This window comes from Eptesicus fuscus, chromosome 4 (assembly GCF_027574615.1).
Source record: "Eptesicus fuscus isolate TK198812 chromosome 4, DD_ASM_mEF_20220401, whole genome shotgun sequence".
Taxonomy (NCBI): Eukaryota; Metazoa; Chordata; class Mammalia; order Chiroptera; family Vespertilionidae; genus Eptesicus; species Eptesicus fuscus.
Window position 1 is genome coordinate 67,570,440 of NC_072476.1, and position 26,481 is coordinate 67,596,920.

At 42.8% G+C, this 26,481-nt stretch overlaps 1 protein-coding gene across 2 annotated transcripts in view; it reads right to left on the reverse strand.

Moving 5' to 3' along the window:
- VCAN (versican) overlaps positions 1 to 11,904 on the reverse strand; it is a 103,366-nt gene extending 91,462 nt beyond the window's left edge. For both annotated transcript variants that reach the window (XM_054715099.1, XM_028139745.2), the window contains exon 1: positions 11,536 to 11,904. The gene's annotated coding sequence lies outside the window, so the exon portion shown is untranslated. The remainder of the gene's footprint in view (positions 1 to 11,535) is intronic.
- Between the last annotated feature and the right edge of the window lie 14,577 nt (positions 11,905 to 26,481).

A 26,481-nucleotide genomic window follows, 5' to 3' on the forward strand; every position in this document is an offset into this window, starting at 1 on the left:
AACCCCAGCCAAGGGGTGATCCTGACTGTCCTAAGGAAATCCAATTCCTGTCACCAGTGATCAGTTTTGAAATAAGTATAATACAATTTTGGCCAATGAAATGTGAGGAGATCTCTGCAGGGATTCGAGCAGGTGCTCCTGGGAAAGGTATATTCATTTTAAGAGAACAAAAAGAAAAGATGGTTGCTTTTCTTCACTGCACATTGTCATGATAGGGTAATTCTTCTCAAGCTGTTGTAGCCATCTTTCATCCATGATGTGTAAGATAGCCTCAGGGCATGAAGCTCAGAAAGACTCAGGAGAAACAGAGCTTAAGCCTAGAGTGAGCCATTCCTTTGAACTTTCTTTTATCTGAGATAATTAATTCCTTTCTTATTTAAACCCGGTAGAACCAGGGAATTTTGTTACTTGTAACTGAAGGCATCCTACTGACACATATTTGAGTTGGTGTCCTAAATAATTTCCTAACACTTTCCTTACAAAATATCTAAAATCTGTATTATTTAGGAAACCTAGATTGAAAACAAGCAAATGCTATAAGAATCCAAGTCCAATTTGAGCTCAGTTTCAATCTCATAATTTATGCCAGCTATTTATTTTTCCTGGATGTTATTCTCCATTTGATTGATTTATTTTATATATCTTGAAATAAGTGTGAAAATAAAATTATAAGATTCCAGATATTTCCTAAAGAGCATTTTTTAACCTAATACATTACATGTGTATTTTTCATCTATAGGCCATTTGACAACTCACAATGAACAGTTGATAATCTTAAAGTAACCTAGACAATTAAATTTACAATTTAGCATATAATTGCTGGGATGTGCTAATAAACAGTGTTTAAAACTAACTGGGAAATTTAATTTATTTATTTCTGGAGTTATTGTAAGATACCATAGCAAACAGAAAGTATACATTTATATCTCAATGTCATTACAATATTTCAGGTAAAAATAAAGATATCAATTTCACACACGCTATAGTTAAAAGTTTCCATAAAAATGCAATTTTAAATTATATCATAAAATGCTATCAAAGAAAATGCATTCTATGAATATTAACTGAATCCAAATAAAAAAAACTTTCTATAAATGTACTTATCTAACCTAATAATAGACAAACATGCAAATTGATCACACCTCCGCTACGCCCACAGCCAATCAGAGCGAACAAGATGGTGGTTAATTTGCATATGCGGACGCTGAGCAGCCTGGGTCCCGTAAACATCCTCCGGATCCAGGCTGCTCAGAGCCTGTAGGCCCGCACTTAGGTCCTGAGTGGCAGGGGCCCAGAATGCCCCCTGGCCACTGGGAGCCTTGGTGGGCGGGAATGTTCCCACCCCCAAACACTTGCAGAGGTCTGAGGTCTGGGAAACATCCTCCAGACCCAAGCCACTCAGAGCCTGTAGGCCTGCGCTTAGGTCCTGAGCGGCAGGGGCCCTAGAACTCGGCCTGGGTCCCATAAACATCCTCCGGACCCAGGCCGCTCAGAGCCTGTAGGCCCGTGCTTAGATCTTGAGCAGCAGGGTCCCAGAATGCCCCCTGGCCACTTGGAGCCTAAGGGTGCAGGCACCAAGGGGCTGGGGGCAGGGCGGGAACATCCTGTGTCACCATAGTGCCCCCAGCCGCTTGGGAATGCTCCAGCACCAAGAGGCAGTTTGGGTCCACGCTCCCAGCCTGGCGCACACAATGGGGGGCTGGCTGCTGGCCTCTGGGGTGTGTGGAGACCCCTGGCGGCCACCGCTGCGTGCGGCCCAGGGGTCCCTGCATGCCCCCCAGCCTGGCGCCCATGGTCAGGGCTCATACAGGAGGCAACCAATCAAAGTGTCCCTCTCACATTGATGTTTCTCTCTGTCTTTCCCTCTCTCTTCCACACTCTCTAAAAATCAATGGGAACATACCCTCAGGTGAGGACTAAAAAAAAAAAATGCATATCCTATGAAAGACACATCTTGAAAATGCCTAAAGAAAGTTGTCATTTTTTCTTGGTGAAGGGACTGGAGACCGTGTTGATGAAAACACCTTGGTGGCTGTGGTGACTGGCAGTGGCTGCAGCAGCTGGGTGATGGGGCTGGTGCCTTCCCCTGATCAGCCTGGTTGCCTCCCACAAAGGAGCGTGGGGAGTGGGCCTAAGCCATCAGTAGGACATCCCCTGAGGGCACCCAGTATGTGAGAGGGGGCAGGTTGGGCTGAGGGACCCCCAACCCCAGTGCACGAATTTCGTGCACCGGGCCCCTAGTAAACAATAATATCCTATCATCCTTAAAGAAAAATTCTTCTTAGTTTTTTTTCTATTTTCCCCCTCCTCTGGAAATGTTTATAAGCATATTATTAAAAATCTGGACTCCACAGTCAAGTAGCCCTGAATTCAAGTTGTGAATCCTCTACTTATACTCTGAAATTTTAGGTAAGTTACTAATTCTTTCATTTTCAACAGCTAATAGTCAAAAGTGGTACTTAATTGCCCTAGCCATTTGGTTCAGTGGATAGAGTGACGGAAGGGTCCCAGGTTCAATTCCCCTGAAGGGCACATGCGTGGGTTATGGGCTCAATAACAGTAGGGGGCTCACAGGAAGCAGCCAATCAATGATTCTTATCATTGATGTTGCTATCTCTCTCTGCCTCTCCCTTCCTCTCTGAAATAAATAAAAATACATTTTTTAAAAAGTAGTAATTATTAGAGTGATTGTAAGAATTGATAAAATAATGCATATGACATATAGCTCAGTGATACTTGGTGTACTCAGTATTCAATATTATTGAAATTACTCATTCAATCTTTCTACAGGTGTTCTTTCCCTGGTTTCATATTAATAATAGTAATAAGAAAAGTATCTTTAGCTCTTAGATTTGATTATTATAACCTGGGTTACTACTATAGGAGATGTGTGCAATTCTATGCTTACAATAAATTGTCCTATGGGCTTTGAATCAGCACTTGTAGACATGTTTTATCTCCTCTGTAAACCTAGCTCTGGCAGGTAGAGCTAGTACCATATTCAACTTACTAATCCCCACAATATTTCCACAGTGCCAGGTTTAGAGTAGACCCCTGAAGGAGATTCACACACCAACCAAATGCATAACTAATGCTTCCATATTCTATTCAGAAACACACTTTTAAGTAGCAAACTGCCAACATTCCCTTATGAATATGGGCAAGTAGGCTAATTAATAGTTGAGTATTTACCATGACACAATAATATCTGATGTTTGTCAATATCTAGACTATTGGATCTCATAACAAACCCAGAGTAGAGATGTGATCCTGCCCCAGGAATGGATCTCCTGCATCCTAATCTACTCCAAGACAGATACTCAAAGTCTAACTCCATGTACCATACTTCATCTACACTAATAAAAGAGAAATATGAAAATTGACCGTACCTTCACGACGTCCACCAGCCAATCAGGAGTGGGTATGCAAATTAACCCAACAAAGATGGCTGGTTAATTTGCATATGCAGGTGCTGAGCGGCGGGGGGCGGGATGCTTGCATCATCACCATGGTGGTGCCTACAGGGAACGGGCATGGTGACGATGCAGGCGTTCCACAGCGCCCCAGCCTCTCTGGGCCTCTGGGCAGTGTGGGAAGGCGGAAAGGCGGCTCTGGGCCGGAGCTAAGGCAGAAAGGGGGCTCCGGCCGGAGCAAAGGCAGTGCCAGCAGCCAGGGGAAGGAAGGCCCATTCTTACATGAATCTTCGTGCAACAGGCCTCTAGACCTTAATATAACAAGTATACTCACCACTTGCCTTAAAATTGCCCTTAAGACAAGGATAAGGAATGAAACCAGTGCACGGAAAATATAAGGGAGAGATATATTGGTCACATTTTAACTACATTTGTAAAATTATGTTTAAATAAGTTGCCAACATTTAAAACTTTGAGTTTTCATACTAAGTCTCACATCTCTGACTTTTTTTTTGAAAATTCAGATCATCTTCCAGCTGTCCAGTCATTAGCTTTAAGCAATCAGCAGCCTCTCACCTTGGCTCTGTGTGCTCAAGGTTATCACTGACCCCATTTGGCTTCTCATCCATTTCTACTACATGCCTGTTCCCTGTAGGCACCCAAATTTACAACCCCGTGATCTAATGGGTCGTCATTATCTCTAGTAAATACCTCAGAGTGGTTTACTGAACTTAGTTGCCTCATACCATGGGCATTCATTCATTTCTCTAATTTTCTTAAGTCTATGTCCAAGAGCATGGTTATTAACCCTTTGCACTCGCTTGCTTTTTTCTCGGTTCCTTTATTCTAATGCTAACCGTGTCGAGTCACACTCGACATCCGAGTGCAAAAGGTTAAGGCACACTATTTCCCTTCTGTGTTTGATCCTGCTAATTAAGAAACTTATAAAGCCTCTTTTTTTTTTTTTTTTTTTTTTTTCAGCACCACTCAAACCCCCATTTCTATTTCTCTGCTCTTCCTGTCAGGCTTGTAAGCATAATCTATTAGTGATAAGGAGTCTGTCTACATAGAAAGACCTGGGAGATAGGAGAACTAGTGCCTATATTTAGCATTCTACTCTAGTAAAGTCAATGAAAAGAGGAGAAAGTCTTTGAACAATCAAGACACAGCTGACTGTGGCTGTTTAATTGCCTGGGAGACACAAGAGACAAGGTCAACCAGACTCCTATCCATGAGAAATGACTGCAGAGAGAGAAAAGGTCACTCCAGGAATGGGCTGCTTCAGAGAAAGAGAGAGCCAAAGTTCTAGCAAACAGACTTTTAATATTCTCCCTTGATCTTGGGGAAGCCCCACCAAGCAAAGGGTGACTTGAGGACACAGATAGTGGTTTTGTCTTCCAGTCTTTGAATTAGTTACCTCAGACAACCAACTGTCTAGGACACTTCAGCCACAAAGTGGATGTAATGAGCACTGCCTATTACATTGATCCTGAGTGCTTTCTTGCAGGAGGAGTTGTTGTAATACAGAGAGAAATCGCTCATGGTTTAAACATGAACGCGCATGAATTTACTTCACTGGAGTAATGTCGCCATGTGAATTTATCACTACCCTGTGACTGGATTCCTGAACCTGGACTTGGCTAAGCTTTTTCATGTCATTGCTTGCCCCTTAGTGCTGCTCTCTTCTCTGCCTGGAGAACTTTTTCATCAGTCTATGGAAAACATACAGCACTTTCTATTCCATTTCCTATGCTCAAGTTTCATCATTGCCCTTTATCAACATTTTAGGTTATGTATTTGGAAATTGCTTTTCTCTCCCCACCATACTATAAGCTCCAGGAGAGCAGTCTTTGGTGTTTGTTTACATACACTATTTGGCATATTACTTTCTTTACTTAATATTCACTGTATCTTGGAGAATGCTCCAAGTCAGCAAATATAGTCTTTCTGTTATTTTTAGCTACATGGTGTTTCATTAGATAAATGTAGCATCTTTTGTTTCACCAATTCCATGATGATCCTTTAAGGTGTTTCCAACTTTTTGTTATTAGAAAAGGTACTGCAAAGGGCATCCTTGTCCATTTGTCTTGGGTGACATTTGTTCCAATATCTATATGACAATATCTAGAAGAGGAATTGCTGGGTCAAAGGTTATATGCTTCTTTTTTCAAAATTTGATAGCTATTACCAAATTATTTTCTAAAAAGATGAACCTATTTACATTGCCACAGTACTATATGAGATCCCATTGTCCCACAACCTGGTCAACACAAACTTCCATCAAACTTTTTATTTTTACTGCTCTGATTGATGAAAAATGGTGTAGCATGTCATTGTTGTTTTAATTGCTATTTCTTTAATTATGAATGAAGCTGAGCAACTTCTCATAATTAAAAAACATTTATGCATATTTCTATTTCTTCCAATTGCCCATACATATTTGCCTTTATGTTACAGATAGTTTCCAAATGTGCTATTTGTTTTAGTGTAAATAATTTGTTATTTAGTCAGACTTGTCAATTTTTTTTTAGAATTGCTTCTGGGTTTTATCTTTTGCTTAGAACAGGTTTATCTACTCCTAACTTATTATTTTAAAAATCCCATGATTTCCTCTGGTTCTTTTCTTTAAAGGTAATTCCGCACGTTTCATATTTGATCCATCTTAACTTTATTTTAGGATAAGAAATGAGGTAGAAATTGACTTGGACTTTGAGTGAACTGATCAATTGTCCCCAGACCATTTACTGAATAATCCTTTTCCACTTAATTTTCATGTCCATTTCAGTGTATTTCTGGACTCTGTCTTCTGTTCAATGAAACTTGACAGTTCTTAAAACAATATACCTCTCTCTAACTCATTTTATATATTTAGTAGGAAATACACGATTTATGGAATACTGTCATTATTAAAGTTATAGAATCAGATCAATCTGAATCCCACATACATACTATAGTAACATCACTTATTTGTATAGTTTTCCATTTGCAAAAGCCTTTCCACAGGTATTCATCATTTTAATGTTTATAACTGTATATTCATTCAATCGATTCTGACACTAAAGGTCTAGAAATTGTGTCTTAATCTGGTTTTCTCAGTCTACTGCTCATTCCACTACACCACAGGTAATATCAACTCAGTGATTTAATAATAAAAAGATTGCAACTTACATATTATATATGTATTTATCATAAGTGATGTAATCTCATTTTTATAGACATAAGGACCTCTTAAAATTCTTAGAAGAATCAGGTAATATATATATATTATGTATATATATATATATATATATATATATATTACCTTTTATAGATGATAGAGCTATAGAGCTGTCCAGAGGAATTTCAGGAAACATAACTGACAAACATATTAAACAAAGGTAATTTTCACTAACCACTGAAATATAACCACTTCTGGCATATTCAGTGATAAGAACTTAACAAAGTAAATATATATATATATATATATATATATATATATATATATATATCCTGGAGAACATATGCATATATATAAGTAATTTACCAAGTCTAGGCTACCAGAGGAAACTGGCAAAAATTCCCTCATTGAAGTGGAGCTCAGCCAAGTCATTAATCTCTACATCCCCTTGTTCTGATTCCAAACCAGAAAGAGTATGGGCCTTGTGTTTCCTGGTAAAGTACAGACCTATGCAACAATCAGCATGTTTTCTTAGACCAGAGCTAGAAACCCCCAACAATGAGGGTTTGTGAGTCCAAACTGGTTTCTCTAGGTGGGTGGTGAAATAATAGCCTACTACAGTCATTCATTCTTTCCCTCAAATGAACCATGTGTCTTAAAAAGTTCTGCTCAGTCACAGGGTAAAAATCCCATTTTAAATACAGTGTCTAGGTATGTTTGCCCATGAAGAAGGTCAACAAACATGTTTAAACCCCACTAGGAAAGGAGAGCTTAGTTTTACAACTGTTGGGAGACAGCCTTGGTTGATCTTTGTGTTCTCAAAGGCTCTGATGCTCAATTAGTGACCAATCATTAACCATGAAGTACTTAAGCATAAAATGTGAGGAAAGAGAAAACGATGACTGTCTTTAATATCGATTATATTCAGCCTTAATTTAGCTCTTTGGGTCTTTTCCAAACAGAATTTACAAGGATGCAGATATAGATATCTTAGGATATTATTAGAAGCATTCCCCTCCAGTTTGTAAGCATAAAGAAAAAGAAATCTACATCTGTAAACAAATGTAAATCTAGGAGTATTCTTTTCAAACTTCATTTTTTAAAAGCCAGAAATACAATGTAGAAATAGCTTTTTATTTCTTTTTAATCTACCAAGAAAAAAACAATAACTTTGAATTTTTACATAAATTCTTAAGGATTATCTTGACTCTCATCCCTCTTCCCACCACCCACAAAGAAGATTAAGGACTGTGGACTTCCTGCTGGAGGAAGTAATTGCTCAATCACTTTGGAATCCACTGGAACCCTGTGCAGCATTAATTAGTCAAGACAGGCATATGCAATTGTAAAATATTCCTTTCTTTACTTTAAGAGCTCAGAACTAGAAGTCAGTCTCTGATGCCTTCTGCCTGGTATGCTGACATTCCCAGTTACACATCGCCCAAACTGGGAACAGATCTTATCTCAGAAAACTAATTGTTGCTTCCCTGGGTGCCTTGCTATTTTTATATTAAACTCACAATATACTTTATATGAATATTTGCAGGATAGATTTGGCATCATTGCCAAGCAGTACTTAAAATAATCTACGTCACGGCTTTTAGGAGTCAAAAAGAGAAAGAGGGTTAATTAGATGTCAGCATGTGAGACTGGAGAGACCATTAAAACCCTGCAAAGAAATAGGAGCGATTAAAATACAGCTCTAAGTGGCAGTGTCTTCTCATCTGCGCCACATTCCCTCAAGTCACTAGTTCAGTCATTTCATAAATATGCGCTCAGCTCCCTCTACGGAAGGGGGGCCCACGCTAAGGCCCCTGATGCTCAGAGACCGCCCCTACACCCGCTCAGCCCCAAAGTATCTGCGTTCATGGAATTCTGTAACTTCTGTCAAAAATGGCAATTGCTTGTTATTCCAGACGAACGCTGCCTGACAGTCTGGACCGTGATTATCCTTGTAGCAACAACAAAAAGTGGTCTTTAAACCGACCCCAACGCACTTCATGCAGGAGAGTCTCATTTTTCTGCCAAATACAAAAGAGTCTGCTTGGAGGAGGTCTTTGCTTCTTCCCAGTCGCAAAGCAAAAACTCCTCCTACCGCTCCAAAGAACCAAGGAAAAAAAAAAAAACACAAGCCAGTCTTTCAATAAGAGTGTTCAGCGCCGTCTGGATGGGAGCCGGGTTGCCTACAGCAGAGCAGCCAGCTCTCTGGGCTGGGGGCGCAGACGCCGAGCTCCCACCACGTAGCCGGCCCCGCCCCCCGCGCTCCGCGAAGCCCCGCCCCATTGGCCTGGGTGGGCGGGGCCTTGGGAGGCGCCCCGCCGGCCTCCGGGCTGAACGCGGGGCTGGTTCGCAGAACCGCTGTCTCCGAGCCCGAGAAGTCACACGCGTCTCGGGCCGCAGCTGAAGCCCCAGCCCACGTGGCGGCGGATAGTGAACTCCCGGCGGCGAAGAGTTGCGGGTCGCGGTCCCGCCCCCGGCGTGGGCTGAGCCCGGCGGGGACCACCCCAAACCCTGACGCTCTCAGGGGCTAAGTTCCTCCCCTGCGCTTCCACCCCGCGCGCGTTTCTTGTCGCTCGTGAGATTAAAAAAAAAAACAAAAAAAAAAAACTATTTTAACAAGAGACCTGAAATTCAGCCCAAAACTTAGAAGCCCTGCCCGTCCGCTCCCAGCTGTTGGCGTGCCTCTGCCCCATCTCCGGTCCTGCCTTCCTCCCTTCCCCTCCGCTGTCCCCTTCCTTTCTCTTTTTTCCTCTGGCTCCCTCCTTCCAAACCTCCGTGAAGTGGAGGAGCTTTAGACTTTGGATTAGAGACCCTTCTTTTGCAATGTCCTGGGGCAGGGCCCTAGCATTGGGTTCCAACGGTCATGGGACTTAGTAAAATTTCCGAAAGCAAGGCATTCTGTATTACCGTTCTTAAAGCGACGGCCAAAACGGAACATCAGCCCCCATCCCCCCGAACCCTGGATCTTGAGCTCAGCTACAGGCTCGCCCCGCAACCTAACCGACTCGGAAGAAGGCACTTGGGGGCTCGCAGAGTCAAGGTCTCCTTCCCGCGTCCTTCAAACCCTTGGATTTATGTCGCAGATTCTGAAGTAGAAAACTAGCGACTGAATGGGGAAGAGAGGGTCCTCCATCCGCTCGTTTCACTGGGTGGGTGGGTGGGTGGGTAGGAAGAAGAGAAACTCGCTTTTTTTCCCCTCCACCTTGCTGGATTTCTCCATCAGGGGGCGCCCACACCCGCCACAACACTCCCCATTCCTAGACGTCTGGGTTCGGCAAGTCCTTTGCGCGCCGCTCCGGGCAGATCCCAAGGAGCGCGCCACCTCCCTCGCTCGCAGCTCCTCCCTTCGGGCCGGCCTCGGCGGACCCGGGAGGCAGGGATTTCACACTAGCCATTCATTCGTCAGCCTTGGGGGAGGGGACGCAGGAGAGAGAGAGAGAGAGAGAGAGAGAGACCGAGCAGCAGGGGCTGGGAGAGGGGAAGAGAGGCAGAGAAGATGGAGACAGAGGGAGAGACAAAGATGAGACAAGGGACACAGCTGCGAGACGGTCTTGCTGCCTGTGAGGGCGCGCAAGGCGGGACGGCTCCCAGGCTCCGCGTGCATTTCTCCTCCCTCCCGCAGCATCTTCCCGGGACCAGCCGGACTAGCTGCAGCGCAGCTGGATCCCAGAGCAAATAGTTCAGGCTATGACACTATTTCTCTCCCTCGTTCTCCTCTGCCTAACACGCTTGACCACTCCACGCCCAGTGACACAGAGAGCGAGCCGGGACAGCCCGGATGCCCCCTGGTCCGCACGCACCGGGGCTGCCGCCCAGCAGCGCCCACGCCTCCGCAGGGCGGTGGGACGCTCAGCCGCGGGCGTCCCGCGGGGCTCCCGGCGCTCGCTCTCCGCGGCCGCAGGACCCGCCAGTTAAAGTTGCTCAACTAGGGCCGAGAGCTGGGAGGGGGTGGGGAGATGGAAGGGAAAGGAGGGCTGCCGTCGCCCGGGCGAGAGGGCTGGTCCAGGAGGCTCCAGATTCGAGTCCCCGCGCCACCTTTGTCTGTGGAGCGCTCGGAGCGCAGGTTTGCGCGTCGAGGCGGGAGCGGTGGCCTCCGCTGCGCTCTGAGTGAGATAAAATTCCTGCACATCCCTGCTGGTTCGGGGCGAGCTTTTCCCGCCCAGGCGCCTCGCAGACCTCCGCGGTGCTCCCGCAACCCCACCCCCACCCCCTGCCCCTTCCCGGCCGGTCGCTGCGCACAGCGCGCAGGACAAAAGAACCCAGAGGCACCGGGGAGAGCCTTGACAGCCCCCCACGTTACCAAGGAGACGCGGCCCCAGGGCCCTGGACCTCCCCCGGCCGGACCTCCCCCAGGCTGCCTGCGGGCTGAGGGTGATCAGGTCCGCACAGGTCCCGGGCTGCTGGGGCGCGGGGTCCCCCTGTCAGGAGCTGCCGGGAGCAGCTTTCCAGGAACGCAGGGGATTGACCGGGAACCAGGTGGCCGGCACCACAGCGGCTTCGGGGACTTGAATGTGGGCAAGTCTCGGAGTCCCCATTCAAACTTTTGCCTCAGCAGGTTAATAAAAAAAAAAAAAAAAGATCAAGATATACCAGGGTCCCCTCTGCCCTCTCCAGCTTAAGACCCAACGACTTTCCTCGGGGTTCTCCACAATTCTCTTCCCTCCCTTCCCCCAAATCCGTTAGTACTTCTTCCCCCACCCCACCTCGGGCTTCTTTTGTCTGCATCTTTCTCAGCACCCTGGTCCCTCTGCACTCCTCTCTGCAGGCGTCCTTCTGAAAGTTACCTGCATTTTTTAAAGTGCATACATTTTCTTAACGTCGCCCCACATCTAGTTCTCTTTGCCTTCCTTACAGCCTTCTACCCATTGCCATGTATTTGTTTTTTTTTCTACGCTTGCTTTTTTTTTCCATAAGTTTTTTTTTTTTTTTTTTTTTTTTTAAGGGGAACAAAAGAAACGTGATTACCTTGAAAGGCGGCTTAGTGCAGTTTGTGGGCAACAATTCACCGCAGCGCTGCGCGAATGGGCTCGGCGTGCCCGGGCGGGTCACATAGGAAGCGCGGTGGCCTGGGGAAGGGTGCGGACGGTGCGGGACGGAGCCGGAAGATGCGGGAGGTCGCGGGGTTGGCCACAGATCCCAGTCCCAGCGCCTGACGGCAGCACTTAATGTTCGCGGCTGGTTCGCCCGCCCGCCTGGAGTTCTTCCCCAGAAAGGCTTGGGGCAGCTCGCCTGCAAGTTCAAATGCGGGTTGTGACACCCATCGTCATCCTATCGCCGTACCGTCAGCACCGAGGAGGAGACTCGGCGAGGAGGAGGAGGAGGGAGAGGAGGAGGGTTCATTCACAGGCTCCCGAAGCGCTCCGCCGCTCCAGCCACTCCTGAGAGCCCGGGCTTGGAAAGCTGCGGAGGGGCGGAAAGGCAGGTCCCCGCGCTCGCGGTAGGGACCGCCTGCCTCCCTCCCCAGGCACTCCCACCTCTCGGCGTCTCTTCCTGACAAGTACCAATCGGCTAGGGGACAGCAGCGCTCCCCATCCAGCCACTCACTAAGTAACATCGCGCCGTGCGCCGGGAAGCCACTGCCCTCCCACCCCGTCCCCACCCCCACCTCCCCGCCCCCGCGCTGCCAGCTCTGGGCCAGGGGGAAGGAGCCCCCAGGCTCCGGTGGGGCAGGCCAGTGCTAGACAATTGAGTGCCGTCAGCTCTTGGGAGCAAAGGAAACTCTGGGAAATCAGCAAAGAACTTGGCTGCAGCGGGTTTACGCGGCCGCCGAGCCTCCCTGTCCCACCTGAGGGGAGTGTCAGGCTCTCGGCTTCTGCCAGCCGGGCGCACAGAAAGGAGATCCCTTCCGAAGCGTGGAGGGAAAGCAGAAGAAGTGCCCGCTGCCTTCCGCGGGACCTGCCCAATGGGAACCCGGCGGCATTGCGCAATCTGCAAAGACCCTGGGTCGTCAGGGGCTGAACAGGAAATTCTCGTGTGGGATTCAGACAGACCCTCTTCCTCTGACACAAACCTACCTTGAGTCTAGATTCTGCGTTCTTCCTTCTTCTCTCCCTCCCTCTTTCAAAGTATCCCTCAAGGTAGAGTGTTTAACAATTTTTCTGAGTGACAGGGACTCCTTGGATATATCCTATCAATCACCTTCCTCGTGATCTGGGAGTGAAGCCATAATCATTCATATTGATGTGATTTTTGTTTTCAGCCAGGCCCACCCAACTAGGTAAATCGCACCAACACAGGGAAGAGTGGTCTGCGTTGTGTTACAAAGGAGTTCCAACAGGATCCTGTAGAGCAGAGGGTCAACCAGTTGACACAGAGGATTCTGCCCCTGAGAAAGAGAGGGGCTTTGTATTTTCCTTTTCTTTGAAGTCAAGCATGCCCCTACACAATGGGAACAAAATAAGTCCAAGGTGCACGCCAGGTTAACACTGAGATTACTGCAAGGATAGCAAACACTTCTTCCTGCACAAACAGGGAAGATCTTCATAATTCTCTCTGGTCTCCACTTAGAAATGTAGATCAAACACGGTACCTCACAACAGTGATGTTTAAAGGAGAATATCCTTTTTCACTCTCAATTCTTTGAGTAGGTTGGCTGAAGCTCATAGTTTAAAACTTGTAGTAACCTAGACACTTGTCCATGCACATTTATGGTATTTCTTTTATGAGTTTCTTTTGCAATTTGTGTGAGTCCTGCATTACAGTTTTTAAGTAATAAGTGGTAGGTTTCAATCTTCAAAATGGACATGTCTCATTTCTTTATCAGTGAATGACAGGACTATTAATTATAGGGTGTAGAAATCAATTTGTTTCCAGAATGATTTATTCTTATGGTTATTACACTACCATTCCTAACATTGAAATTCTATTTCATTAAATATTTAGAATAACAGTCATACCACAGAATTGGACTTCAACCCTCACATTTAACAGACAAGCAAACCAAGGCCCAGAACGTGACTTTCCTCAAGTCACATGTTTAACAGCAGAGTGGGAACCAGAATGTAAATCCTGACTCCTGGTCCAGTGATCTTTTCAGTGCTCCTCATATCAATGTTATAATCAAGAGGACTTCACTCAGAAAGGGAGAAAAATGAAATAAAAGGATTGTTATTGAAATTTATATTCCAGAATCAGTGTAGACCTTTCTCTGAAACACTTCAAGGTATGCATCATTCTCATTCTTAAATCTGAGGACAGTTAGGGAGACCAGGCCTGCAGGGGAGGACAGTATGCATCATTCTCATTCTTAAATTTGAGTAAACTTAGTTGAGTTCCAAAGAGTTACGTTTTTTGCCCAAGGCCACTTTCTAAGTGGTAGATCTGTCGACCTGAAAAGCTCATTCTCTCCCTGCTCTCCCTTCATAATACAGTTAAGTAAAACATTTCTACAAAGGAGATCTACAGTAGAAACCAGCAACTAATAGCAGATTATATCCATTTTTAGGAAAATGTTAATATTTAACATTCATTATAAATAATGTCATCTGTACATGATGGAACATGATGAAAAATTATGGGTCAGATACTCCTTACATCCTGAAATACTTTCCTTTATCTTGTCAAATGTGTTTCTATAGCCCTCCAACGTTTATGGTTCTCCATAATGTCCTTCCATAGACATTACAACTCTTGACCAAGTAGTTCTACAGGGCAAAGACATTTTCTCAGACTTAAATAGTCAGAACATGGATCTTGTTGAAAAGCTTTATGCTACCTGCCCTTGCTCTGACTTGTTACATTATTATTTAGGAAACCAGACACTTCTTCAGGCTGTTCTATAACTGCAATGGAATGACACCCCTGAATATCTGAATATCTGATTTCTTTCTCTAAGGCATATTTTCACCTCTAGCTACCTATAATAGTGAAAAAATAAAAAGGAAGGAATACTAGGTACATTCAGGATAGAAACTACAGCTGTATTATTTCTGTGTAACTGTCCTTGAGCTCGCTCTCTCTCTCTCTCTCTCTCTCTCTCTCCCCTCTCTCTCTCTCTCCTCTTCCTCCCTCCCTTCTTCCCATCTTCTCTTTTATCAACTAAAGAGAAAAAGAGAAGAGTTATTTCTGATTGCCCCATGTCTGAAAAATCATCAGACATTTTTGAATGGGAAAGTATATTTTTTCAGTTTTTTTAACCAAAACTGTGGTTGCCTACTACACCCAAGTCTGAATCAAACAGTAATCCAAATATCCTGTGCACCCCCTTTATATCCTGTCCTTGTACTGGGGACGTTCCCTATGTAAACTCCACAGTCTAGGTGTAGATAAAGCAAGATCTTCACTCCTGGTGCTGGTGGCGACAAGAAACCAGAAGCCAGAAAGTATGTGCCTTGCTTCCTTGCCTTGATCTTGTCTTCAGGAACTTGGCTGCGGTCAGTGGCAGCCAGCCAGGGACTTGAAGAAGAGAGGTGTAGCTGGCAGGTTTGTCTCCAGGGAATTTCATTATCTCCAGTCTAAAGCTCCACCTGAGGGCCTCTGGGATCGCATGTCAGTCTTCTCCTTTTTTATTGATCAGGTGAAGTGTTCTGAGACATGGTATTATCTGTGGTTGCACTAGGGATGACAAGGTTTCAGTCTCATCCACATTCAGACAGCAGAGTTCACATTTCAAGTCCCTGATCTGGCTGGTCCTAGGTACAAGCAAATATCCTCTCTGGGTGGTGAAAGAACGTGACCGCTTAAAAATGCACCTTTAATGAACTCCAAAGACCCTAGAAAGAGGAAGCCAACCCTCTAAGATTGCTTCATTTAAAAAAAAACTTTTTTTTAATTTACATATTAGGGACAGATATTCTATCCAACATTTTAAATCCACTTTGGTTTTTGAGAAAGTGCAGAAGTAATGTAAGGTTTTTGTTGTCTTCTTTAAAAATTAAAAGAAACCGTTCAAGAGGCAAAGTGTGGTGACAATCTCATTACACTCTAGCCTGAAGTATATAAATCACTTAGAGAAATTAAACACAGGCAAATATCCTTGAAAGCCACAAAAAAAATTGATTTCTTTCCCAGAAATCAGATACCAAGCCTTTGCTCCCCAACCCCCAAATCAAAATGTTACAGTAAAATGTTTCTTTCAATAAAAGAGTTTTTCCCCCCCCTTCTCTGCTGTAAATGTCTTGTTCATGGTTGGGCAGATTTCTCCAGGACTTAACTGGAAGACCATCTACATCACGGCAGAACTATGCAAGCCAAAGCCAAGTTCCAACATGGAGTGATGGGAAAAAGGCTGGGCTGCTGAGAGGAGATGACTTCATTAGGGAGAAAGAGGCTCTCTGGTTCTGTCCACAGGGCGGCCAAATGGCCCAGCACATCTGCACTCACCCCTGGGAGGCTGCCTGGAGCAGAGTATCAAAAATGCCATCATTTTTATAAAGAAAAAGATCAAGGCATAACTAAAGCAGCCCCACTAAAGTGAATCAACCTTACTCCTCTTCTTAGTCACTTTCTCAAACTCTTTTTTTTTCTCCTCCCCATCGCCTGAACAATATAGGTCATGTTTTATAAATCATTTGGCTGCTGAACCATGACAAAATGAAGAAGCTGTTTTCTGAACACAAGGAAGCGGCAGAGATCTTGGAATCTGTGTGACAGGGCAGAACAATGCAGAGACTTTCTTAAGAGGCAAAACTTTCGCAGTTGCTGTTTATTTTCAGTGAGGACCAGACTCCATTTATTTAATCAGAGGACAATGGGACCCAGAGACATAAAGCTTAATGAAAGCACTATGGATGCTGCAAGAAAGGGCCACGGCGGCATCATTAGTTTCTCTGGGGAGCAAAAGTGGAAGGCAAGACAGGCAGCAAGGAAGTTCTAAATAGTGAGAAGCATGTCTGGAGAGCTCTAACACAGGTATCCAAACAGGGCGTAGAACCAACAGGCAGGCGCTGCAGGCAGGCGCTGCAATTCCTTTTATTTCATCAGTAAAAGGAATTGCAGGACTAGTTGAATGTTAGAGACTTTCTGCTCTTGCCACAACATATGAGTGATCACATTTTAACCCTATGACTCAAAGGAGATCAAATATTTGTTATAACTCAAAGAAAAAGAGAAGAGAAGAATGTAAGACTCAACAAATACCACAAACAGACTGCACTCAATTTTATTTATATTTTCTTTGTTCAATTCAATATTTATTGAGCACCTTCTACATGCCCTGTTTAGACCTTAGGCATTAAGGCATTATTCAATAGGTAAAATACTCCTGTCCTAAAGGAGTTTATAATCTCTATAGAAAAATTAACTTATTAGAATAACCAAGGTTATGATTTATCTACATAGCAACTAATGAACTTAGAGGGAAAAAGGATTTTGTGTATGAGTCCATTGGCTGGTCTAGTCAACCATCTTTTACAAACATGCCACTGACTACAAATGGATTAGGGAGAACGGTCGCTCCACAAATCTTTCTTTACTGGGAAATCTCTTTCACGTACATATCCTACCAACATTGAATCCCAAGCACTAGTCGTGTTGTATATGATGAAATTGGGTTTCTTATTTTCCCCTAATAAAAATTTTTGCTTAGCCCCGACCGGTTTGGCTCAGTGGATAGAGCGTCAGCCTGACGACTGAAAGGTCCCAGGTTCGATTCCGGTCAGGGGCATGTGCCTTGGTTGCAGGCACATTCCCAGTAGGAGGTGTGCAGGAGGCAGCTGATCGATGTTTCTCTCTCATCGGTGTTTCTAACTCTCTATCCCTCTCCCTTTCTCTCTGTAAAATACACAAAAAATATATTTAAAAAAAAGTTTTGCTTAGATGACGTACTCAGGGTTCACCTTAAGTTTCCAGAAGTCTTCCAGAATTGATAAATCAAACCAAAGTTGAATGGTGGGAGGAGAGCATTAAATTTCATCCCAACAAGGAAAGGTCAGAGACACTGATCATTCCCAGGACACCAGGGTCTCTGTCTGCTGGTCACGAGGATCAGATGTGCCCATGAGGAAACAAGAGGAAAGAAGAACGTGCTGAAAATTGTTATTATTCTTAGTCATCATAAAGCTGAGACAAATTGATTAAAACATGGTATTGAATTTACTGACTCCTCTCAAAACTGCAGTTGTCAATGTATAGTGGCCCTTCCTATGCCCTGTTTCTGTGACACCTTTGAGGCCTTTTTGTCTTTTTTTTCTCTTTGGTGGTAGCTGCCTCCTCCCTCCCATATCTATCCCCCCCCCCCATTTTTATTGAGATATAATTAACATATGACATTGTGTAAGTTTACAGTGTAAACGTGATAATTTAATACATGTATATATTGTGAAATGTTTACCACAATATAAGTTGTTTACGACATCCTTTGCCTCACACAATTACCTTTTTGTTGTTGTTTTGGTGAGAACATTAAAGCTCTACTCTCAGAGCTGCTTTCAAGTATATAATACGGTATTGTTAACCATAGTCACCACGCTGTACCTTAGATCTCTGGAGCTCACTCACCTTATAACTGAAAGTTTGTACCCTTTGATCGACATCTCCCTATTTCCCCCACATCTTCAGCCCCTGGCAATCACCATTCTACTCTGAACACAATAAAAAGGCCATATATGACAAGCCCAGAGCTAAAAATCATACTCAATGGTGAAAGGTTGAAGGATTACCCACAAAGATCAGAAACAAGACAAAGGTGCCCACTCTTGATAATATTAGAAGTCCTGGCCAGAGCAATTAGGGAAGAAAAAGGAAATAAAAGACATTCAAATCAGAAAGAAAGAAAAATTGTCTTTGTTTGCTGATGACATGATCTTATACAAAGAAAATCCTAAAGACTTGACAAAAAAAATTGAGTATTGGTTCAGGCTACAAAATCAATATACAAAAATCATTTGCATTTCTATACAATAACAACTATCTAAAAAAGAACTAAAGAAGGCAATCCCATTTACAGTAGCAGTGAAACAATACAATACTTAGGGATAAATTTAACCAAGAAAGTGAAAGATCTATGCACTGAGAACTGATAGACACCATAGAAAGAAACTGAAGAAAATACAAGTGGGGCATCATCACGTATGCCATAATTCCCAATCTTGTAGTCACCACCAAGGCTGACTAGGATTGTGGGACTGACTACAACAGGATTCCTACCTTAGAGAGAAGATGAGGTGGCAAATCCTAGCATATCAGGGAGGAGTGTGAACCTGTTCAGCGGCTCCTCCCCCCTTCCCAGGGCATCTTCCCAGCCCCGCACCCAGGACTGCCCCTTCAGCAGGATCCTCAGCCTGAATCTCAGTGCCTCTTCTCCCACACAGATCTGGTTTAGCTCCCTCACATATACCTCCACTCCTAGGAAGAACCAGCCAAATGAGGCTTGAAAACTCTTGTCCTGAGAATCATAAATGAACCTTACATTTATGGAAATTAAAGAACAGAAAGGCTATAAATGTATCTAATGCAAAGTCATCTTACTTCAGACTTGTGGTCACGGTGGAAGCTCCGTGATGATACATGCGGTTCCTTAGCCCATGCCTGGTCCAGGCTAAGTGCTAAAGTATGTGTTGAACAGACATGGAATGCCTCTTTCTATGTCCTGAGAATATCAATAGAGAATAGAGGTAGAAATAGGAATAAAACATACCCTCTGCTTCAAAAAATGTGGCAAATTCAACTGCATTACCAAGGTCATGCGGATACCATAAAAGAGTGACACAGGCAAAGAATTAACAATAGAGAATGGTGAGGAGTGTGGTAAGCAAGAGAGCCCACTGCTACTTAGTTCCAGCCACTGGTGAGGTGGGACTGTTGGTTCAGTGCTTCCAACGCTTAAAACATTAAATAGGCCAAACAAACATGGTCTTGGGGCTGAATTCCACCGGAAGGATCCTAAGATTGTCCCCACACGTTTAAATGTTCAAAGGGAAGGCTGATGGCAAGCAAGCAAAAGTTTATCCCCTCTATCTACTCTTTCCTTTTCTTTTTCTTCTTTTATTTCCTATCAGTAAACACCCTTATGAATCCTCAAGAGGCCAATGTGTTCTCCCAGAGGCTTAGGGAGGGGAAGAAGCAATGACAGGAAGAGTTCAAGAAATGAAGGGGACTGGTACATGAGAATTTCTGAAGAAACAAGGAAGACTGAGACCAAAAGGTGGCAGACAGGCAAGAAGCCCCCTTCCTGCCCAGCTCCCTCCCTTGAGCCATCTGACCTCACCACATGCCGCCAGCAGCCCTGACTCCACTGGAGCCCCCGTTACAGGGGCCAAGAAAGTCAACTTTCCCCTTGTGGTGGAGGGATCCACATCTCCAGCATCCCAGTGGCAACAGTGGTGGCATTTGCCTAAGGGGTCTGGAACAACCGCTCTGTTGACCCTGCACATCCTCCATCAGTAGGCTCCACAGAATTTGGTATCTTGAGACAATGCATTCTGAATCTAAAAGAACAATGTGAAACTGCCACATGAGGCTGTAAATAAGATAGAAAAGAATACCTATGGTGGCCAAGACTATTGCATTTTGGAGGGGAAAGAAGTGGGGAGCAGATTTCACAGTACTCACACCTGAGGAACAGCCAGGAATTTGATAATCATTAGGAATTATTTCCTAAAGGGACCCAAGTAAAATTTCAATAATCTGTGATAGAAATTTTGATCATTGTCTTCCCCACCAACACTCAAAATGAAGAAAGGAAGACTCCCTGGCAAGTATCTAAAAGTTGGAAAATCCACCAACCATTGGGATCAGATTTCACCTTCCACACCTCAACCCCAGCCATTTCTTTTACAGTTTCCTAAATCAGAATAAAAGTTTGTGGTGAGGGATGTTAATTCCAACTATAGGACACAAGGAACATTAAGGTTTGAAATTATCATATTAAAGGTCTACTCTCGGATTGCATAACTGTCTTTACATTTGGGTAGAACATTAGTATTTTCAAAGTTAATGTTTATGAAGTCACAAAATTAGTAATCCCTAGTTTACTTAATCCTTGAACTGTCCCTGTGTAGTCTATGTGGAAAATATTAATAGGCCCTCTGGCAGAGACTTCCAGTTGCTCCCTATGTTAAAAATATACCCAGGATTTGTTTTAATCAGGCTTGGTAAGACAGCAGACACGGAAATGATCATCATCTAGGGATTCACAGATCCCTAGAAATAGATGCACAGCATGCCACGTAGGGCCATATGCAGAAGGGCCAGGGACAGTCAGGGGCCAGAAGAGGTATGAAAGCAGAGCCTGACCCAGAACCTTTATTGGAGTTTGGGGGTAACCCATACCATTGAGTTGCTGTGTACAATTATGCAAGCATCTTTCACATTTTACAGTGCACACATCCTCTGCCTTGTACAGCACAACCTCTGTACTGTACATGGCAGCCCTGAAAACAGTCCCATTTCCTAGATGCGGACAAGAACTCTCAAGGAGGTTTGGCCATACCTTTAGTATATCCTAGATCCAAAGCCCTATAAGGATTATAGAGTGGAAAACGGATAATTTGCCAGTTTCAGTATACTATGAACTACAGTAGCACATCAACCTTCTTAGGCAAAGGTAAAAATATGTTAATACTGGAATATTTACTTACTTAAAAGTAATAAATTTAAAGAAAAAGGGAATTGGATACAAAGGAACAGGATATAGTTACTCCTTAAATCCAATAGCCAAGTGCCAGGCCCTGCACAGGGGCAGTTATGAAGCCTGTGTGTGGGTCTATCATTTGCATGCATTAAGATGGAAATTGAGCATCCATATTTTCCTTACATGTCCCAGTGAAGTGATTGCACTTCCCAAGATCCCTTTGTACTCATAATTACTTGATTTGTGAATCAAATGTGTGGTTTGAGGATGGAAATAGGTATACAGTAACTCCATTTGGGAGGTCCAATTTTGACCTCAATGGCGAGACTTTTTTTATAAAAGAAAGATTAGATATAGGATTCAAATTTAGTTTATTTAAAACATTTGGTATTTGGGAATTCATTTTATTTTAAGGGTCCAATTTGATTTTCTGCACTTAAAATTGCTGGGAGATGCAGTTGAGTGATAATTGAAATAATTAATTTTCAATAAGGAAACAAGTACAAAGTATCATTTTTATCAGGAGGATATCTCATATCAACTCTGCAGCCTTAATAAAAATCGTGTCAAAATTTTGTATTTAAGTAAACCATAACAACATTCTATTATTATCTGCTAGTTGTTCTAAAACACACGTGCATAATACTAACCATTGCAAAATTGAATTGTACCTCCACAGAACTAACAGATTCTTTTTTAAAACGCCCTGGGATTCATAGTTTAATTCACATCAGTTTTTCCCTTCCTTGAAAAGTCATTTTTTCCCCATTGTGCAAGTATGTTCCATAGGAAATGGAATAGTCTTAACAGCAAGTATTCTTTATTGATTCAGATGTTGTCCTACCCATAACTAGTGCTGTATTACCATAAACATAAACTGCTCTATCTACTATACCACAAGTTGTAATTAGTAGAGGGCTTATTGCTTAAAACTGCTCCCTTATTGCTTAAAAATTCGCTTTGCATTTGGAAGGCAGAGATGGCCTCCATCCCCCTCTGAGAGCTAGACGTGACTCCCCCTGTGGCCTGTGAAGACTCCTGGGGGTGCTGGACCCCCATGGCTGCTGGTGGCTGACATGGGGCAGTGCTGTGGCGCTCTTGAAATAATGATTTTGGAACAATTTCAAGTTAAAATGCTGGGTAAAGTTACATTCAAAAAGTTCGCAGCCAGCAGTCGTTTTTAAATTGAATAGGACAACCACCATTAGGTTTTTTTAAAGGATGTTCTCATTTGACAAAGTAAATGCACAAGGCGGGCCATTGATTTCTAACTTCTATTTTGGAGACAAATCTAATCATGAAATGATCTCTCTGTTATGGAGATCAAAACATTTTGCTTTCCAGGAAGCATTCATCCAAAAGATACAAAAGATGCTACAGTCTCAAAGGTGCTTGTTTTAAACTTCTCTTTCCTTCGCCCAATATGATTATGAAAGCATAAACATAATGAAAATAATAGAAATAATAGCCACCAACTGTTGACCAGGATATGATCGATTCCCACGGCTCCTTCCCTGTACACTGTACCGTATTAGTCTTGTACAGTCATCTATTGCCACGTGTTTTGGAAGAGGTGAGAGAAAGGGGCTGAGGCACAGAGAACGAGAGCCAGATTACAGCACGCAAGCTCAGATATGTCTTATGAGAGCATAACGGTGTGGATTTAGTGTGATGAATGTTTTTCTTATTGTCAGACCTGAGATACCATCTGGTACAAAGCATAATGTACTCTAGGACAGCGATTTTCAACCATTTTTTCTTATGGCACACATAAACTGATTACTAAACTTCTGTGGCATACCAAAAAATAATATATTTTGTCGATCTGAAGAAAAGAATGGGTATCATTTTGATGCATTCACACCAGACAGCAATTGTGTTGGCTGTTGTCATTTCTTTATTTGGCAATCAAAGGGAAAAGAAGCCAGTGTCCCTGACTAAATAGTCAGATATTGAATGTTTAAAAAATTATTGAGGCTGAGTATCAATCACCCTTCAAGGAAAAGATTGCTTCTGAATTTCCAAAGAATAGATACACTGTAACTTCCCAGGGTGTTGTTGCTATTTGGGGAAGGGGCCACTTTTCCCCCCTCTCTCTTTACTAAGCTGAAGCTGAACAGAACATGGACTGCCCAGCCTCCACTCTCTTAAAAACAAAATAAGGGGGTGCGGGGGGGTGGGGGGGAGTGTGTGGCAAAACTACTTATCACACTTAAGTGGCCTCTGACTTAGTTAAGTGCTCTGCAAATCCTTACCATCCTGGACGTTCTGATAAACACTGTTCTGGGGACATTTTATTTTGATTTTGATAATTTGTCTTATACCTCATGCAGTTTTACTAATGAACACAGAAGAATCAATTGCTGTTTTGTTCCATTGCTTGTTCAATTAAAAGCTTCTTTTTACCTTCCTCTCCCCCCGCCCCTCCCCACCACCACCACCCAACCATGCTTCAAAGTAACACAACTCGATAGCATCAGCCTTGGGTTTGAGCCCTCACAGATAGAAATGTTCTTGAAATCGGCTCAGTAGGACTTTTTGTAATAACTTTGCCCATGTTCTCAGACTCCTATCAGTCCCAGAGGTAGTCAAAACAAACATGATCTGAAGCTTCAGAATCTTCAGGAAATTCTGGCCTTTAAGAAAAGAAAAAAAAAAAAAAACTGTCTTTGGAGGTTTCTCCAAAGCCAATGCAATGTTTACAAATTGGGTCAATAATCTATAAAAATAAAACCAGGGATTATTTTAAAAGATAGCTAAGAAATCTCTGTTTATACAGTACTAAAAATTATAGAGAAAAATTTCCAACAAAAGTAAGACAGTGATTTCATTAGAATAGGACTCCTTATAGGAAACATGAACATTAAAATGTTTGCATTTCAAATGTTCTTACATGAAGAGAAAGTGGGATTTAGAAAAGTAGTTTATTACATTTTCATGAAGTGTAAAGCTTATAAAGCATGTTTAATAAACATCAGTTCATTTGAGGTGGTCTTGTTGCCATGTAACACTTAGCTTACCAGGAGAAGTTTAGTCCAGACCCCAATTATTTTCATTTTACTGATACACCACTTAGAGATACCAGGCACTTAGCAACCCTAGGTCACACACACTGTGCCCTGACATGTATATCGCTGCTAACCTCCTCAAGTTCATCTATTTTTGTTACTTCTAGTCCACAAAGCACGATGGGGTTTATGTTTTGTTACTTCTAGAAATTACAATAGCCTAATGCACTCCTAATGAACACTTTTCATGTTCCAGAAATCTCCAAATCAATGATTTTTCTTATAATAAATTGACTTAGAAGTTAATTTCCCTGTGGCTTCTACCTTTGAAAACATCTGCTCTTTTATAGCATCCTGCTTGCCTTCAGGTAGGTTGTTTCATAACCTGTAAACTTCTTTCCCTGCTCCCACCTTTGGTTATCTGGGCGAAAAAAGTGACCCAAATTTCAAGACCTGGATTAAGCTTTGGTACTCCATGGAGTTTTTCTAAAGTGACCTCCCTGATGTACCCCAACCTCACCTCCTCTGCTGCCTCTCAAAAGAGGTAGCTACCGTAAATTACACGTACTTCCATTATTACATTTATCCCAGCAATGCTACAGTTCGTGGATTACATAATTGCATGAGACTTTAAAAGCAAGGACCATTACTTTGTTTGTTTGTTTGTTTGTTTGTTTGTTTTCCCCTGTGCTTGTATCTCAAAACTTTGGAACAGTGCTTGGTACCTAAATATCCTAAAAAACTACTTGGTGAAAAATAAAAACGAATGATGAGAAAGAACACACCTAGTTTCTATTTCAAAGATATTTTTGTTTCCTTCTCAAAATGAAGTAAAATCATTAGTGCACATATTCTATCATTAAAAAATCATTCATGATTATGCTAAGCACAATAAGCCAGTCAGAGAAAGACAAGTATCACATGATCTCACTCATATGTGGAATCTAAAGAACATGATAAACTGATGAACAAAATAGATCCAGAGACACAGAAGCATGGGGCAGTCTGTGGAATCTCAGAGGGAAGGGGAGGTGAGTGGATAGGTGGGTGGGTGGGAAGAGATCAACCAAAGAACTTGTATGAATATATCATAACCCTCAGGCACAGACAATAGCGTGGTGAAGGCCTGGTTGGGCGGGGGGGGGGGGAGGGTGCAGATATGGACTAGAAGGGGTCAATGGGAGAGAAAAGGAGACTTGTGTAATATTTTCAACAATAAAGATTAAATAAAAATTTATCCATGGACATATAAAGGTTGAAATAGCAATAGACTGCCTAGGTTTGAAACATGGCTTCACCACTTTACTAGCTAAATAATCTGAAAACGTGATTTAATTCTACTCTCTTCCCCAAAAGAAGTCCTCAATCTACTGATCTGTAAACTAGGGAGATTATAACACTACTTACCTAAGGGGGACTTAGCCCAAGGCCTAGGCCCTAGCAAATGGGAGCAGCTCTTGTAAATGACCAGCAATCTATTCTCCTTTCAAAAAGCTGAGGGAAAATCCTCATTTTGTAGTGGTTTTCTCTCCTCCTCCTTCTTGTCCTGGTCCTTCTCTTCCTCTCCCCTTTCCCCTCCCCCTCCCCTTTATTTTACAGTTTTATTGAGATATGACTGACAAATATATTGATGGGTACAGAGTTGCAAGATGAAAAATATTCTGGCAATAGTTGCATAATGATATGAATGTACTTTATGTCACTGAACTGTATAGTTCAACATTTTATGCTATTTTACCATAATTTTGTACATTTAAAAAATATTTTAAGTGACATACAATAAGCTTCACATATTAAAAGTTTACAATATATTTTGACAATTTTTGGTGTATGTATACACCCATGACACCATTACCATAGTAAAAACAATGAACATATTTATTATCTCCAAAATATTCATTGTGTCACTGTGTAATCCTGCCCTTCCTCCATCCCCACCCCAAGTCAACCACTAATCTTTCTGTCGCTATGGATTAATGTGTATTTTCTAGAATTTTACATAAATGGAGTCAATATGTACTTTATTTTGTCTGGCTCCTTTCTTGGAGATTTATCCACGCTGTTGTGAGTATCAACAGATCATTCCTTTTTATTGCCGAGGCGTATTCCATTGTATGTATTATATCACAGTGTGTTTATCCACTCATCTCTTGATGGACATTTGGGTTGTTTCCAGAGTTTTAGCCATTACAAATAAAGATGCTATGAATAGTTGCATCCAGATCTTTCTAAGGACATATGTTTTCATTCTCTTGGGTAAATAACTAGGAGTGGAATGGCTGGATCCGATGGTAGGTATATGTTTAACTTTTCTAAGAAACTGCTGCATTGTTTCCCAAAGTCACTGAGCGTTTTATACGACCCCCGGCAGTGCCTGAGTGTCAGGTCCTCCGT